This window comes from Triturus cristatus, chromosome 2_1, assembly GCF_964204655.1.
Source record: "Triturus cristatus chromosome 2_1, aTriCri1.1, whole genome shotgun sequence".
Classification (NCBI taxonomy): Eukaryota; Metazoa; Chordata; class Amphibia; order Caudata; family Salamandridae; genus Triturus; species Triturus cristatus.
Genome location: NC_140581.1, coordinates 238857981 through 238862812, shown reverse-complemented (window position 1 = coordinate 238862812; position 4832 = coordinate 238857981).

The window sequence follows — 4832 nt, the reverse complement described above, 5'->3', positions numbered from 1 at the left end:
GAATTAGGAGGGATCCAAACGGATCAAGGATGGATGACGAAGGAAAAATCTGTATGGTTCCTTCCTGATTCTATGGTTCAAGTTATCATTAATACAATACATAGTCCAGCACACCTAGGAGAAAAAGCTATGCTAGACAGCATTCAACACATTTGGTTCAACAAACATTTACGAGCAGCAGCTAAACAAAAAGTTCGTACCTGTATGATCTGTTGTCAGTTTAACCCAGGTAAAAGCATTCCCGTAGAACAGGGTGGATTTCAGCCTCCTGAGCACCCTTTTGAAGTCCTCCAGATGGATTACATCCAGATGGAACGATGTCGAGGATTCAAATATGTTCTTGTAGTTGTCTGTGCTCTTTCCCGTTGGACAGAGGCATACCCGGTTTCAGATTACACTGCCCCGACTACTGCCAAACAGTTGGTTCGAGAATTCTTCCCACGGTACGGTTTACCACGTGTTGTCTACTCAGATAACGGCCAGCCGTTCTCATCCGAACTAATGAAACACGTTTCACTTTTGTTAGGGTATCAGTGGAAATTTCACTGTGTCCGACACCCCGAGGCAGCAGGTCTCGTGGAACGACATAATCAAACTCTGAAAATTAGATTGTTCAAAATATGTAGAGAGAAAGGTGTCGACTGGGTAGTAGCCTTACCAGTTGCACTCTTTTACATGAGAATGGTAGCACATTCTCGAACAGGGCTATCCCCTTATGAGGTGATCTTCGGTAGACCACCAAATATGTGGGGGACGCCTATACCATGCAAAAAAACTGATGTTGACTGTAATATGCTGACAGATTACTTGGCTTCCTTGATGTCTGCACTACAATCTTGTCGTTCACAGGTAGCTGCAGCCTTTCCCGACAACACCGAGGTGAAACCCCATGACGTAGTTCCCGGGGACCTGGTGTTAGTGCGAAACTTTGACCGGAAGACTCAGCTGGATCCTAGGTGGAAATCGCCTCAACTCGTACTGCTCACCACGAGGACAGCCGTGAAGATCGAAGGTCGCAAAGGTTGGATACATTCAAGTCATATCAAGAAATTTCATGGACTACCGTCTGATGTAAACGATACACCTCGCGTGTCTTCACCGATTGACTCAAAGCTTCCTTTGGTTGAACAGAGTGATAAGGAACTATACAAACTAAAACTACGGTCTAAGAAGTCAGACAATTTGATTGTTTAAGTCCTCTCCAAGGTGAATCGGTCGAATTTGTCTCTGACATGTATCCCCTAGACCTGAATAGAGAAAGAAACCGAAAGATGCAGTTGAAACAACATGCGTACTGTAAATCACTGCGTAGTCATTGCACAGTGACGTTATTAATTTTGTTTTTCTTAAGTCTTTTAATAATCGTTGCAAGTATATTGTTGCACGTATATTATCCTATTTCTAAACATGTTTACAATGTTACTGCTGAACATTCTTTTAGTGAATTACCCCCGCATGAGTTGTCCTATAGATTTGCGCTGCGCAATAACACTTTTATTAGTATGTTACATCATTCCCATCAGGCTAGCAATGCTACAAATTGTTGGATATGTGGCCGACTCCCTCCCTATCAGAACTATAAGGGAATTCTGCGTCTCTTTCCATATCCGTTCACACACAATGGCTCCTGTGGAGCATGGTTTAGTTTAATCAATTCCTTAGATTCAACCTCAGTAACTTATCAAGACAATTGGGTATGGGGAAACCTGAACCTAGTTTTACTCAAAGTCTGCTACCCTAACAAGGAGGGACTTCCCAAAAGAACAGGAACTGATCTAGAAAATGAAGTATATGGATTAGGGAATTTCACGCTTAATCTCATGATCCTGAATGTTGAATCCGAAGCTGTACCAATTTTGCCCGCTATGTCAGTATTTCCAGTTCAAGGTGAATTGTGTGTAAGAAAGAATGGTTCCATACATATGGGCCATAGTAGATGCACCACTGTAATAGAATTCAGTGATCAAGGCAAGTCTACATTTAGAGCTTCTCGCCATTCCTACTTCGTATGTGGTCAGACTGCATATATACGTTTGCCTCTAGATTGGGATGGTACCTGCTACATTGGATTCCTTTTGCCACCCGTTTTCCTAGCTCCTCCTGATTATCACAGAAATACTCATTTAATACACAATAGAGAACGGAGAGATCTCCCAATAGTCGATTACACTGAGACAGCATGGGAAAAATACACAGATTTCAATAAAGGTCTCTTTCCCTATATAGGTACAGTTACCAATAGTAAGCTGATACGTAGATTAACCAGAACCCTTGAAGCAGTAGTGAACGAAACTATTTCCGCCTTAGGCAATTTAACAGAAGAACAGTCTGCTATGCGGATTGTTGTGCTTCAAAATCGTCTTGTCCTTGACGTCATCCTGGCCGATAGGGGCGGAGCTTGTAGGGTCATCGGATCAAGTTGTTGCATTTTCATACCAGAAAATTCGCCATCTGTATATAAAGCCATAACTCGCCTTCATAAGATTGTAAGCCAGATACACCAGAATCCAGGCACCTGGACTTGGTCCGGTTGGTTTTGGGGTGTATTGTCAGCCTGGGGATGGAGGGTCCTATCCTTCCTAGGTATTGGCTTTCTCATACTATTCAGTTGCTGCTTATGCCTACAATGTGGACCAGCGATTTGTGGTCTGTGTGCCACATCGTGTATTCCACCACCAAGATTTCATTCATCCCAGAAGAAAAAAGAAGAACAAATGATGCTATATGAACAGATCAACGGATTGATGAAGATTGATATCTCTTAAGGGCAAGTAGGGGACAAGGAGGGAATGTGGAAATATGGATTTTTATGTTCAGTTATGTCCCCTATCTTGGACCCCAACGGTTTCATGTATAAATCACAAGTACATGTATGTTTCCTCCAGTTTCAGTTTTGAAGACGCAAACACATGTGCGTCCACCGTCAACATGTCCTCTTTCAGATCCGCCATGAATGGGCCGGATATTCTATTCCTAAGTAGGAAAGGCCACCGGCTTTATATGGTTCATTTATGCCATTTTACAGTCCAGGCGAGTAGGCCCTGATTCTGCCATTAAGCCTTTTCCTGCCTTCTGCCTCTGAAAGCTCCAGTCTGAGCTCGCATCTGTATCCATGAACTTTGTCCTACTCCCTGCGCGGCTAACGGTGCCTGACTCGACCTGTCTGCTTGCCAAAAACTGTATTTCACCTTCAAGATTATCTGCTCTGCTCCGCTCCCCATCCAATGCATTCCTGTCTAGTAGTTTAAGTAAACATTCTTCCAGCTACCGAGCAAAGGGCCCGGCTTCTCTGTCTTTATGCAAGTAATTCATAGCCCTGTTACTATGGAAGATTTCTGCCCTTGCATCTCATGTAGACACTTAGACGCTTGTACACGCACTCACAGTCAGTATAGAATAGATTTTATTTGAGAGACCTTTCCTTTTGGATAACATAGTTCTTTAAACATAGGATGTTAGATATGATTTGGGATTAGGTTGACTTGACCCCCCAGACTTCTGTCTCCGCATGTAGAGCTAAATGTCAAGTCCCCTTCACCCCCTAGTTGCACGTCAATCACACGTCATGCTGCTGCGCGCGCATCTCTGCCAAGTATTTCTGCTGACATTGCGAAATTCTTTCATGGTGCCACCCATTTGTGACATCATACCTAATGACGTTCTTTAGTTACGCCTAGTTACACCCATTTTAGTTACGCATGTATGTTTTTATCTCTGTTATCAACTGTTACGCCTCCTGCATCTGTTTCACTGTAATGCCTTTTCTATAAAAATGATTACCTGTCAATAAAGTATTGTCCTTCACTTCCTGAACCTTCGTGGTGATGGAATATGGAGTCCACAAATTCGAATTGTGTTTTGGAATAAAGCCCGTTCCGAACCTCTAATACCACGGATTCTGCCTCTTATTTTACTGAGCTATTATTATACATTTTCCGCATCAAATTAAGTTCCGGTAATTAAATTATTTACCACAACACGACGGTGGCCACTTCTGAACTCCATTTTGAATATCGCGTCCTAGTAGGCCCGAATGCCAACTTAAGCAAAACAAACACAAAGAATAATTAATATGCGGAAATGAAGATTCTAGTGTTCAAACCCACACTAATCCCATTATATATCAGTATTTTCCTAGCTTATAGCAACATTTAAAGCAATAATACTCACCCTTCCGCAATACAAGGAGCACAAACCATTACAAAAGCAACATAAATCATGCAATTTTCTATACCAACACATTCTAAGGTTAATATGTGTGCCGCAGTTAGTCATTATAATTATTGGCCATGCAATTACCATTTAGTCCCACATGTAATTTTGTGTTTACTAAGGTGCAGATGTTGATTAATGGTAACACTCCACACAGTTAATACAGGGTAATACTTAGAATAATTACATAATTAGTATTTTTTCATGCAAATAGAGAAGGTATACAAATTTTTGCTTTACCTGCTCCACCAATCCCCCCTTTGGTAATTTTTTTAGTATCACCACAAATCCCACTAAATTTCAAGTTAAATGTATGGAAATGATTTCTCAGTTCTCTTACATTATGTTACGTCACATCATGGTTTCTCCCATCTCATCCTCTCTTGTTTTCTTATACATATTCTCTTTCCATTCTTCCAATTTCATATCTCCCATTTCTCTTTCCCTTGTTTCTTTCTGTCGTTTCTTGACAACTTCTCTTTTTATTTCATTTTTTAACTTTCTTCTTTTTTACACATACACATCCTAATCTCAAAATCAATATTAGTACTATCACACAAGTCACTGGTATTAAAATTTTACCTACAAATTAACTACCTAATTTAATTAAGAAGCTTTTT